Source organism: Serinus canaria, chromosome 8 (assembly GCF_022539315.1).
Source record: "Serinus canaria isolate serCan28SL12 chromosome 8, serCan2020, whole genome shotgun sequence".
NCBI lineage: Eukaryota > Metazoa > Chordata > Aves > Passeriformes > Fringillidae > Serinus > Serinus canaria.
This window is the reverse complement of record NC_066322.1, coordinates 14,341,843-14,355,229: the sequence shown is the minus strand read 5'-3', so window position 1 is coordinate 14,355,229 and position 13,387 is coordinate 14,341,843. Positions and strand designations below refer to the sequence as shown.

The 13,387-nt window shown below is 44.7% G+C and overlaps 1 protein-coding gene across 3 annotated transcripts in view; it reads left to right on the top strand.

The window, feature by feature from the left end:
- Positions 1-13,387, top strand: part of DDAH1 (dimethylarginine dimethylaminohydrolase 1) — a 94,239-nt gene that overhangs the window by 37,090 nt on the left and 43,762 nt on the right. The gene's annotated exons all lie outside the window — the stretch shown is intronic.

Here is a 13,387-nt window from a genome sequence, read left to right as displayed (position 1 = left end):
GAGCCCCGCTGTGCTGGGCTTACTGGAGAGCGATGCTCTGCTCCTGGAGACAAGTGGATGGACAGTGTAAGCTATGACTCATCCATTCTGGGGCGTGCGGGCTTTCGCTCCGTGTCAACGTGCCCAGTCCGTCCGGCGGGAAGGGTCGCTGGCGGATTGTGCGGGTTTGTTTCCACGGTGCAGCTTTGCTCAGTCCACAAGCCCCATATTCAGTACACGCTGAACCCGAGCTCAGCCCCGGGCAGTGCATCACTGGTGCCTGCGATAATTGTATGTACTGGCCTGTGCATAAGAGCTGGTGTGTGTTTTGCTGTGCTTGCTGTCAGCCTTAATGCCCTTGAACCTGATGTCGCCTTCCTTGTGCAACCGTTGCAGGCCCCCTGCATGTATGGGGGACACAGGCCATTGGAGAGAGGTGTGGTGGATCCACACCCACAGGAGCCTTACTTTAGATCATCTTAGTACTTTCTTAATGTCTTCAGCCCATTCATAAGCTAGTTTCATCAGGCAGTGCATGCATTGAAGTGCCACCCAATTATCTTCTCAATGAGCAGTGACAGCCTGCCTTCCTGTAAGCATCTTTTAATGTAATCCTTCTCATGGCTCTTTCAGTTCCCATCACTGGTACCATAGTGCATTGTGAGATCCACAGGCCTGTGCTGTTCTGCCTGTGGGACGGGCCACTAGTTCTAGTACAGCAATAGCTCCTCATGGTTTTGGTGTTTTTTACATAGTGCCTTTCTTTATCAATTACAAAGTTTCCTTAAATTCTCCCCAGCAGTGTAGGATCTGACATACTGCGTACAACTTGTACACGTGCACTTCTTGTGCATGACCATGTGTATTTACTGTTTGTAACAGCCTGAATCCTCTTTGAGGTGACAGCACCAGAGTAAAGTGTTTACCTCATGCTACTCTCAGAAGCAGCTGTTTCTTAGCCAGAGCTAAAGCGAGTTTACACTGGTCCTTCCATGACACGCTGATATGTAGCTCTGTGAGTCCTGCTGCCATCTGTACCATTTCCCCTTCAGGAGGAGGGATTTACTTCTTTCCATGAGTGACTTGGCCAGGCAGAGTCACGAACAAGAGAGAGGCAGAGCTTTCAGGCATAATTTGAATACTATTAGTGTTTTTGAATGATGGAGCAATCCCTCCCTTGAGTTTTCTACAAAGTAAAACAAAAAAAAAAAATTGAACAAGTATCCTTTTAAAGTTATAACAATGCATGACACTGCAGTGTAGTGTTTGTCTGAACATTTAACTCTTTTTTGCAACAATTCTTCTTCCTGGCAACATCGTTACAGCAGTGTCTTGTGGAAAGGGGGAGAAGGGGCTCATTTCTGCAGGATGCTACCTGCCTGTTCCTGATCCCTCTCCTCTCCAAGGCATCCTTCTCTTCCTGGTGTGGTTACTGTCAATTTTGTTTATCTGGAGTGTCTGTGGTGAGTAGCTGGTGACCAGGATGTCATATGAAAACAGCGAAATAGCAAAGGCTTTAGAAAGCAGGAATGCACACATGCCTACCCAAGCTCTGTATGCTGTGGCAGCGTGTGCCTTGGACATCTTGGCAAATGTCTGTGATAATGTCACTTTATTCATAGAGCTCCCCAGAAAGAGCTGCATGTTGTAGCTGCATGAGAGGCTATTTCCTAGTGTACCCAAGCTTCTCTGCTCTTATTGCCTCCAACTTTGGTTCTGGAGGTACCAACCACAGGTGCTCAGCAAGTCCAGACACTGAGATATGTGGGCACCCTGTGCTGAGGGAGGCCAGCACCTGCTCCTGACCTTCCTGCTGATCCCAGTGTCTGTCAGCAGCCTCCCAAGATAATTTTCTGAGGTTTATGTTCAGTCTCTGAATTCTCCATTGAGATTGTTTCTGGAGTCTGGTGGCAAGTGATGTTGCTTCAGGGTCTGTCCTACCATCTGTCCTGTCAAATCTGCCTTTTTCAGTGACCTAGAGGAGATTGAGGCATCTTTATTGAGCTGTGAGTGGCCCCAAACTAGGGCAAGGGTGAGAAGTGATTCTATTGAGGTCTAGGCTGTGCAGAGGGTCCTTACCAAGCTGAAGAAAGGGGCTGACCCATGGAGACCTCATGGTTGGACAGGGACAGGTGCCAAGTGCTGCCCCAGGAAAGGAAGGATCCTACATCTGTTGGCTGTTGTGAAAGTGAACCAAGACTGCTGCAGTGCACTGTCACTTGTACTGGGTGGCAGGGAAGGAGGGTGGATGCAGGCTACGTAAGCACTGGTTTCTCAAACTGCAATCTCTTATTCTTTTTATGTAACATAAGTGCAAACCCATGAATATTTCAGCAGTACAGTTGGCGTATGCTTGGCTTAACCCAGTAAAGCCCAGTTCCTGATCATGCACTCCTGACCTGAGTCTCCCTATAAGGCAGGACTCAGCTGGGCTTGTCTTACTGGTCTCTTAACTGTTAGACGCGTTGTGGTCCAGAGCAGGCAGGGGCAGAGGAAGAAGGAAAGGTTGAGGGAAACAGAGTCATAGAGCACCATTTTTGCAAATAATTAATAGAGGGAGGGTTTGTGTCCAGGAAGCCTGCCAAAGATGCATGTTAGTAGGTGAGCTCTGAAGCCTCATCAGACCAGTGAAAATTGAAGAGCACAGGGGATTGCTGAGGTGCATCCCAAACACAACAGCCTGGTTGCATACACAGCTGGAGCAGTGCTGTTTCAGGTGTGTTGTGCTTTCTGATAAACTGTCTGCCAGATGCATGTACTGAGCAGCACTGTCAGTCTCCTCGGTTTCATGCTACTGAAAACCTGTAATGCAGTATTCAAGAAGGATACAGCTTTTTCTTTCACCGACTAGACTCCTTATTAAGAAGGTTTGTCACCAATTGTAGTAACACTATGCAGTATACAAATTTCTGCAGTAGTTTGTAATAGCATTGATTGAGCTTTCAGGCTTTATAGATATTATTGCTGATCCCCCCCAGCAACATTGGATTCTTTACTGATTGTCTGTCTGGAACAAAACAAAATAAAATCTAGGGTTATGTCTGTTCTTGCTCCAAGTTGTTGTGAGGAGAAAAAAAAAATAATTAAATTAAATTTGGTCATGTTCAGGCAGTGCTGGGAAAGAGCCCAGTATTTTTTTAGTAAAGTAGAAAAATTAGTCATGCATTTAATGATTTGTTTGCAAATCAGACTTATTTCAAGGCATTATGTTTCTGTGTTATAAGCTTCTGAAGTTACTTTAAAATTCATAGTTTCTGTGGAGTTTTGATTTGGCAGAAAGGTAGAGATTGTTGAAGTAAGCCAAAGGTAGATTGCTAATATATCTAAACTGGTGTTTTGCTTAGCTGTGTGCAGTCACCAGTGCACTTGATGCTTAAGTTGACTAAGTCCAGTGGAAATGTTGTGATCATTGATCAGATTGCCAGTTCCAGCACCTTTTGTTCCAGCAGTATGTTCTCAATTGTTTATTCCTCCTGTATAAACTCTCAACGTCACCTTCTGCATACAGCAGGGTTAGTTGCTGTGAAGAGCCATCATCAGCACATTGCTGTTGCTGCCTAAGTTGTCTTAATGTGCTTGGGATAGCACAAAACAGCATTTCTACTATTTCTGTGCTTATGCAGACAGATGGAAACCAAAAAGCTCAGCAAAATGCTCCCACGGTGACCTGGCCTCTTCTCAGCTGCCAAATAGAGAATGGAGAATTAGCTGGTGCTGGGAAAACTATAGGAGCTGTTGCAGAAGAGCTCAGTGTATTTCCTTCCTTGGTTAAGAGGAAACTTCTACCCAAGACTTTTGTTTTTCCCTTCACCACAAAGACACACTGGGAACTCTTAGGACTGCATTCATGTGGTGTAGGAAAGCTGGTCCTTCAGCAGTGAGGGACAGAATGAGCAGTGAAGAACTGTGGTTGCCAAATCCCATCCTCTAAACAAGAATTGGAGAAACCACCTAATTGGAAACCACCTAATTGCTTTTTCAACATCTCTTGGTATCTCTTCCCAAATCTGCTTGCTGTGTGGCAGGATTTTGTAGACAGCCCATCCTGTGCTGGGCCAGGTAACCTGCTCCTCAGTGCTGAGCACCCTCAGGTGCCACCCCCTCCCACCCTGCAGAGCCTCTGCATGGCTGTGTAGCTGTGCATGCATGAGCCATAACTTGCAGCCTACACTGGCCCATTGCCCCATCTGCAGCTTACTGCTTGCAGGGATAGTTCTCAGACCAGGAGGTAGAGGTTTATAATAAAAACAGAAGGCAAAAAGAGTTTACTAAGTTATTTATGTATTGTATACACTGAAGTAATACAGCATACTTGCTGCTAAATGCAAGACACTTTTTCCACTCTCTCTGTAGGCATAGATGGTCTTGCAGGTTAATGATGTCTGTTTCAAAGTAATAGAAAAGCTAGGCTCAGGAGAAAGAGATTTAAGGCTCTGCTGGGCTCCTGAACTTAATTAGGTCATGGGGGTTTTGTTTTACAGCATACACATGTGAGTCTTTAGAATCCTTTAGGTTTGAGAAGACCTTTAAGATTATAGAGCCTAACTGTTAAGCCAGCACTGACATGGTTTTGTGGCTAAGTCCACCACAAAACTGTGTCCCTAACTGTCCCATCTATGCATCCTTTAAATACCTCCTGGGATGGTTATTCCACTACTTCCTTGGGCAGCCCAAAGCTTGACAACCTTTTCAGTGAAGAAATTTTCCCTAACATCCAATCTAAACCTCCCCTGGTGCAAGCTGAGGGCCTTCCCCCTTGTCCTGTTGCTTCTGATCTGGGAGGTGAGACTAATTCCCACCTCACTACAACCCCCTTTCAGGTATTTGCAGTGATGAGGTCTCCTCTGAGCCTCCTTTCCTTCAGGCTGAACCTCCCCAGCTCCCTCAGCTTCTCCTCACAGAACCTGTGCTCCAGACCCTTCCCCAGCTCCACTGTCCTCCTCTGGGCTCACTCCAGCCCCTCAATGTCTTTCTTGTAGTCAGGGGCCCAGAACTGGATACAGCACTCGAGGTGGGACCTCTCCAGTGCTGAGCACAGGGGGACAATCACCACCCTGCTCCTGCTGGCCACACCATTGCTGATACAGACCGGGAGGCCATTGGCCTTCTTGGCCACCTGGGCACAGCTGGCTCATGTTTGTGTTCAGCTGCTGCCAACCAGCATTGCCAGGTCCTTCTCCACTGGGCAGCTTTCAGACACGCTGTCCCAAGGCTGTTGTGCTGCATGGGGTTGTTGTGACCCAAGTGCAGGATCCAGTGCTTGGTATTGGTGAACCTCATAGAAATGGCCTTGGCTCATTTGATCCAGCCTGTCCAGACCCCTCTGGAGAGCCTTCCTAGCCACAGGCAGTTCAGTAATGCCTCCCAAGGGATTCTATCAACCAGTCCCTTAAAATCCACCTAAAATCAACCAGGGCAATTTCTCCAGTAATCAAAAATTATTTCATTATTTCTGTTCCTAGGGTGGCCTTCAGCCACCAGATCACTCACCAGTCCTTCTCTGTTCGCAATCACCATATCCAGAGGGACCTAACACATCAGTAACCCCTTGCTGCCATATGGATCTGCATCCCCTGCTTCCACAGAGACAGCAAATGGCTGTCCCAGCAGCCTCACTAAGCACACCATCCCTCAAACATTGGTGTGGTGCCCCCAGGCTTTTCTCCAGTTAGCCTGGTTTTTATCTCTTTTTCTCTTCAAATCTAGTTTAAAATTCTAGTTAAAACTCCAGGGCTCAATGAGCCCTGCTAACTCCCCTGCAAGGAGAGACAAGTGTCTCCAGCAGGCCTGCTGTTGTGTAAACCTACCCATTATCAAAACCCAAAAATCCTGCTGATGACACCAGGCTCAGAGCCACGTATTGATCTGCTGGCTCTCTTGTTTCTTCACTCATCACTCCCTGCAGTTACAAAGCTGGAGGGGAATACTGCTTGTGCTCCTGATCCCTTAACCAGTGGTCCTAGGGCTCTGAGGTCTGTTGGTTGCCCTGAGACTTCTTGTTGGGACTTCATTGCTGCACACCTGAAAAATCAGTAAGGGGTAATAATCAGGGGAGGGCTGTATCAGGGGAGGAAGCTTTCTCTTCTGTCTTTAACGAGGGCCCCAGGGGGGCAGCAGGCTTCCCTTACAAGTGGGTCTGGTCTGCATGGGGGACCTTCTGTTCCCTTCAGAAGGGGGTCTCCTCTCTCATGTCAGTGGTCTGTCTTTTCTTCCCTCTATGGTGGCAGTTTTGATGCTGGGCACAAGCTGACTAAACCTGAACGACACCTCCAAGCTGGATGAACCAAGCAGGGGAGCTCTTGTACCTGGGCACCCCTCCCACAGGGATGCCCAGTGCTGCTGGCCAGCCCTGGGGGAAGAGCAGGGCACTCCCTGCAGCCCAGCTCAGGGTGACGGTGTGCTCCCACTGAGCTCTGTCTGGGCAGCTCTGTCAGTCATGTGGCTGCAGAGCTTAGTGAGGCCGTGGCTTTCTGCTCCCTGGTTGAGCTGGCACTGTCAGGAATCCATCTCCTTTCCATGGAGGATTAGCACTGGCTGGTCACTAGAGAAGCAAAAGATTAAATGTTTTATTACCATTTTAAATAATTCATGGTTCTTTAGACTGTCACACAAATTGTGGCGGTCCTTTATGTTTTCACTGACCCCTTTGCACATCCTTATTGTGCTTTACCCTTCATGACCCAGACCACCTTGCTGTTCCACCTAGAAAACTTGTGATAGAAAGCACAGAGGTTACCACACTGTAATTGCTTAGTACTTAAAACAGCAGGTAACTAAACATGGGCAAACACTTTCCATCAAGGCTGACAAAACTTAGAGATGGCACTAGGTACCTTTCCACTTTCTTGTTAGATTGGGGTTTGTAATACCTTTCCCATTCTATTCTGAGCCATATATACATACTCCTGTAGCCTTTTTCATCATATTCTCTGTCTAACCTTACAATTAGAGTGAAAGCATGCAAGATACTGTCAGCATTTTTTCTGTCATTCTGAAAACATGTTAAGTAGTACCAGACAGACTTTGGATAAGATGCATACCTGAGTTTTAATGGGATTTGGTTGTTATTTGGACCTATAATTGGCAAACCCAAATGTAATGATCTTCTACAAACTTAGTGTCACTTGAGACTTTCTCCAGGATGGTGTGTGATGCCCATCATGGGTTACAGAAGGCAGTGAAGTAACTGATATCAGAATCTACTTCAGTGTTTTCTTTTATCATGTCAATAGCTTTAATTTTCAGTGTATTCTGTATTAGTATATAAATTAAATGAAAAGCATGAAGTAGAGGAGAAATGTTTCTTAAACAGTACTGAGAAGTTTAAAAACCCCCACTCATTTAGGCAACATCAGGTAGACCTTTACCAGGAGTCAGTGTAATTATCAGTGTACATAAGAATGGGTGTTTTAGCATACTGAAGCAAACTATTTCAAAAATCATCTGCTTCACAGTTTAAGTGGTGCCTTGTGGTTTGGGCATGTGGTTCTTTGGTCTTAAAGTCCATTGCTGATGTAGCTCTGACCCTGCATTAATAAGGCTCTTTGGGTGAACTGGCTATGCCAAGAACTGTATTTTTTAATTTTCAATTTTCCTTCTGTGATCCCCTATTTAATGAAAATGTTAGGAATTAGCTTCTAGTCAGATCAATATAAGTGGACTGTATTCATTATAATTGGTTTCTATCTATAGAACTGTAAAACAATCTTTAAGAACAGTCCAGGAGCAGCTTGGGTTTCATGCTTTTCTAGTAGAAGCCATATTTAGACCTTGTTATTGTGATGTCAGGATTCTCAGAAATATCCCAGTTGCTGACCAGAAAATTAAAAAAAGTCAGAACCCAAATTAAATGCCTGTTTTTAACCTTTTATGGACACTTGATTATTATTGTGCAAGCCTGATGTCAGCCTGATGTACTTTGTTAATCACGGTTCCTTTAGCTGTGATAAATAGCCCTTGTTGAGCTTATGGTTCAGTGCAAATGCTAAGTGGTTAAAGGCTCCAAATAACCATAAGCATTTCCACCAAGTTAAAAGATTCTTTGATGCTGCTCTGACTTAATGCATAGGGCTTGGAGCTGCCCTGTTCCTCCCCCAAGAACTTTCAGCTTGGACTTTCAAGCTGAATCTAAATAGTTGATATTTGGTAGTTTTTTGTTTATGTGTTTTGGGTTGTAGGGTTGTGTTTCTTTTGGGATTTTTTGGTGGGGTTTTTTTTTTTGTTTGTTTGGTTTGGTTTTTTTGTAACTGCCTTACTTAAAAGCATTGCAAAAACTAGTTTACCACAGTTACTTCTGGAACAGTGGTTTCAAGATTCAAAAGTGGGTTCATAACATCCCCATATAGTCTGCCTAATCAGTTGTGCACTTAAACTTCTTGTCTCTCGTCATCCCTCTTGGTGGGGTGGCGGGGGCATGCAACTCTTCAGCAAGCCTGGCTGATCTTAGCGTGGGTATTTTTCATTAAAATAAACACATGTAGACTTTAATTTCTACCACTATTACTGGTTATTTTGAAGTGATTCTGGAGCAGGTACTCTGCCTCTGCTGCAGGCTCAGCATGGCTCTGCTGAGGGTGCTGTGGGAAGTGACAGTAATAGCAGGTTTGGACTTGCAGTACTCCATTCATGCTGAACATTTAGTGAGCTAAGCAGCTCAGTCTGGGAAAGCAGTGTCTATGCTTGTGTTTGTCAGTTTGCAGAGGATTTCTTGTCTTTGTCGAAAGTTTCCTAGTAAATAGTGCTGGATTAAAAATGTAGACCTGGTCATTAATGCTGACCTGAAATGAAAGTTATGTATACAAAAGAGTCTTCATTAATCATAAGTTACGCCAGTACACACGTCTGTGTAGAAGTCATTGTTTATGCCGGGTGTGCCAACCAGAGGTTGTGACTACAGAAAATATGCTCCTACCAAGAAAGACATTACTGTCAGTAATTACTGATTGTTCATCTCTTTGAAAAATAAATCATTCTGCTTTTTTTGGTATTTATTATAGAAGCATACCCCTAATCAAGTTTATGGTGTAAGAGAGCTTCACTCTTGGTGTCAGATTGGGTCAGTCACAGTCGTAGGGTGAAGATAAATGATGTACCCAGAGCATCGGGTGACAATATCTTTTGTTGCTGCCCCTTTTATAGCAGTATCAGGAGTTAGTCTTCCAGAAAAAAAAAAAGGAGTGAGATCTCTTATGACTGAGATGGACCTCAGTTAGGTCTTGCATTCATCCAAGGCCTGTGATCACCTATACCACTCTGATGTGCTATTTTTCTGTCTCAGAGTCAATATTCAAACCACACAAGTAGATAAAAATCAGCTCATTCAAGACCTGCAGAACTCATTTTCATGTCAATTGAGATTCAGGATTTGGCATGATCTTTAAAAAGTGATTGTGATGATTTGTTTCTGGAGGGTTCATTATGTATGTTCACAGCAAAGGATCTGGCTATCCACGCCTGTCTCCGGATGCCAACTGAAGTTCTCTGGCAAGATGAAATCATCTATCTCAGCTCAGTCCCAGCTGGCCACTGAAGCAAACCAAAACAAAACTGCTACATAATTGGACACTGTTGACAGTGTTGTGATTGATTTTGCATTTTTCTTTGCTTTTTCTGAGCTTTTAATGCAAGAGCTGTCAGGAGGCTGAATCCTGTATCTCAGAAAGGGTGATGTTGCAGGATAAGAATCCTGCTTGTGCAAATGTGTCTGCATTTCAGTGTGGTTGATGTCCTTTGAGCTGCAGGCCAGCAGCCATGGAGATGGTCATCTCCATGCAAACCCAGGCTAGAATGCCAAGTGTTTTAGAGCTAGAGCTAGTTTTTTGCCTGCTCTCCAGAAATAGCAAACTATGTTTTAAAAAATAATTTAAATGTTTAGTGGTAAATTGCAGACCATGCCTCTGTGTAGAAATAGAGACATTTAGCAGCCCTATAGGAGTTAATTTTGCAAACAGGAGTTAATTTTGCACTTTGAAGCATTTCACCTACCCAAGTACTGGATGTGCCAGTCATCGCTGTGTTTAAAATAGTAAACGTGATGAATCTCACGTTCTTCTGACATTTTCCAGAGGAGAGGTGGCATGGCTATTGCTAGTTACTAGGTATTCACTGAAGTTTAATACACTTGTTCATGTCTTTAAACCTTCTAAAAGACTTTAATGGAAACACTTGTGCTGGTACTAGCAAGAGCTGGAGTGAGTTCTTGAGAGGCAAAAATGAACTGATAGAAACAATAGATAGTGATGGAAGATGATATGAATGGAATGCATGTATTTTCCAGTAAAAAAGTCTCATTGAAGTCTTCTGCAAAGTTTGCCAGGTTTTTTGCAAGGTGATTTTGGGTGACTCCTGTAGCTAATACTCCTGTTTTCAGAAACTTCAAACTATGGTGCTTCCTTGGAGTAGAGGGTATTAGACAAGAAGGTGGCACAGGGTTGTCATAACCCTTTTCCACATTCCTTCTGGCTGCAGTAGTTTGAAATGTGTGCAGAGAAAGCTGGGTTTAGTGTAGGTTTCCAAAAGAAATCAGGCAGACACTACTCTGGTGTTGGCCTTACTGATATTTGTCCAATAATTCTTGATCCCTTTGATCTGAACTGGTTGCAAGGAAGGAAACTGAAAGGTAGCCCCACCACCACCAACACAGGAGGAGTCAAGGCAGCAGTCAGTGTAGGAGAGGCATGCTGTCAAAGAAGGGGGTGGGGAGGGACTGTCTATGTGGGGGAGAACCCTTGTCAGCACTTCATGTATCACACAGGATGCCATGTCTTTGCTGATGCTGACAAGTCCAACTTGGGGAATCTAATCCATACAAAATAGAGCTTCTGCATTGCCATACAGAAATCTCTTATTTTTATGACCCTTAAAGCAAATGTTCTGTTAAACTTCATCTTATTGGAATGTGATCTTATTGTCACATAAGATAATGTTAAATTAATAAACCATAATAAACATATAAGAATACATAATAAGCCAACATAAAATAAACACATAATAAGCCAACCAGCCTGCCTTGATCAGAGGGCTCTGGCTTAGAACAGTTCCTTCTAGATGAGCACTGTATACCTCCAGTATTGCTGAAAGGCCATTTTCTTGACTTAGCTCAAACTGATTATTCATCTGGACCTGAAATGCTGTGTGAGGTTCTGGTTGCCCATTTTGGAAATGTAGAATAAGCAGAAAAGGTGTGTGGATGGATGAGAAGACCTTGCTGCAGTGTAGGACTGTTCCTGGATGAAGCAACACAAATTAGATAAATGCCTTCAAAGTTATTTTGGGGAGGGGAGAAATAGGAGAGTCCTACAATATCTCAGATGGTACAGAGTAAATGAACTGGGACTGACCATATGAAAATGACATCCAGAGCAATAGCCAGGCAGCAGATTCCAGCAGAAGGAAGTTCTTTGTCATGCAGTGCATAACTGAGCTGTCAGAGTCATTGCCAGAATGTTGCAAGGTTGGGGGGTGGGGGGGCAAAAGTACAGCTGGATGTCAGCTATGGAAGAGATAACCATCAATAATTGTTTTAACTCTTTATCCAGGTGCAATAGCTGGCTTTGGAAATATGTGCATTGCTTCTTACAATCAGCTGGGGAAAATAATACTGGGGACAGTATTGTTCTCTGTGCTTGCTCCCTTCAGCTGCCAGTGCCAGCTGCTGCTGGAGTCAGGCTGCTGGGATATCCAGGTCTCTGTGACCCTTAAGCTGTTCATGTATTATGAATAAGCTGTAATACTGATAGCTGTTCAGCACACTCACAGTGAGTCGCTTGCTGTGATCCTGAAGGTCAGGAGTTGTTCCAAGCACTGCCTGTTTGGGAGGCGGATGCCCTGTCTTAACCTTGCACAGGTCTTGATGGTGTTTTCCTCCCACCTGGCAAGGGACAGCTTGTGTTCAGGCTTAATCAGGGTGTCCAGTGGCATAAGATGGGCCATCACTAGCACCAGCAGTAGGTGGTTTGTGGTCAGATGTTGATTTATTTTTTTCTTCCCTGCCTCAGGATATCCATCTTAGAACAGATAGCAGGGAATGGAACAGTTCCACTATGAAGACAGTCAGACATACTTTATGTCAACAGTGTAAAAGAATTCTCCAGCCCCCGCCCCCCCACCCCCCACCTTAGCAAGTCAGATTAAGCCAAAGAAACAGTGCACACTTTGTAAAGCAGAGATTTCTCATTGGGAAATGTTGTTTCTAGCTTTTCCACATCAGCTGTGAAAACATACTGCCATCCAAGCTTTGCAAAATGATTCTTAGAAAGGCCTAGGAGTGAATGCTTGGCAAATATATTGAGAGTCAGGCTTAAAGGCTTAATGTTATGGAAGAGAGTGTCCTAGAAGAGCCTTTGCAGAAAGCTGCCAGGGGAGAAGAGTCTTCTGTGGACTCCTAGGGTCTATTTTGTTGTGGGACAGCTGATGGCAGCTGATAATCTGTTGATTTGGGCTGTGGAAACAATCAACAGGTTTTTCCTGAATAGCATTTTATAGATTAAATGAGCCTGAATACACCAGCATTGGTAACAGGAAAAAGGTATTTGTTTTCTGGGTGCAAGGAGCCATTTGGAAAAGGTGCCGCTCTCTTCTGACCTTTTACTGTGGCTTCAAGGATAACCCAATCACAAAAAATTGCAGACTAGACCTGCTGGTCTTTTTATGTCTACGAATGGCAGTAGTGGAGCTGTTTCTGGGTGGTTTGATGAATGGCAGACTGCCAGGAGTGGCATCTCATTGTATCTGAGGTAATGCCATGAGCAGCCTGAAAGCCATTTCTGACAGGAGAGCATCAAACCAGTGTGCATTGTGCAGGGCTGACTGGAGAGATTTTGCAGGAGCAGGACTCCAGCTGGCACGGCCAGGTTGGATGGCGAGCATTTTTCTGTATTTCCAAAGTCTCCACAGACATCAGCCCCTTGTGTTCAAGCCTGGTGTAGACCAATGACATCACTGATCAAACTGGGGTCATGCAAGCCTTGGTCCCTAGGTGTTACAGGGCAGGGAAGACGGGCTCTTGTGTTGCATCTCTGCTTTGGTGCCTGTCACTTGGCTGCAGTAACCCTCCCAATTGTTTTGCCTGACCCAGTAGCTGGAGCCCTAGCTCCCCTGCAGCCCACAATGCTGTGGCTCTGGGTCCTGGCCATTCAGGTTGACTGGGGAGTAGCTAAAGTAAATGCAGGGGAAGGTGAAACAAGGAAAGGTGACTGTTATCCAGGCATTGAACTAAGGCAGCGGTGTTTGTGGCGCTGATGGGAAAATACTCCCATGGCCTTCCCCTCTGCTAGCTGCAAGCATGTCCTGTCTCTCCTGGGGCTTACTGTTTCATGGCCTGACTTTGATATTTCCTGAGCATGACTTTATTCTCCTCATTTCTCCATCCTTAGGGGAACTTTGGCACAGATGTCAGCAGCCACCAGAA